Source organism: Bombus affinis, chromosome 3 (genome assembly GCF_024516045.1).
Source record: "Bombus affinis isolate iyBomAffi1 chromosome 3, iyBomAffi1.2, whole genome shotgun sequence".
NCBI lineage: Eukaryota > Metazoa > Arthropoda > Insecta > Hymenoptera > Apidae > Bombus > Bombus affinis.
In genome coordinates, this window is record NC_066346.1 from 230,873 (window position 1) to 231,089 (window position 217).

Below are 217 nucleotides of genomic sequence, written 5' to 3' on the forward strand. Positions count from 1 at the left end.
TATAGTTGACAGAGTTGCTTTTCTCGCGATTTATCTCGTAAATTTTAAGATAAGTTTAACTGTTAACGTAACATTTGAAAATTCGAAAGTCGGTAATAAGGTGTTGGTCTGGATGAGGTTAAGGAACGGCCCTGGGCATGGTTGCTAGCAACCCTTCCGAACTACGCGCCCGGCCAGTTTCAACGAGGGTGGAGACTGCGCCGTGTTTCGTTGTCGT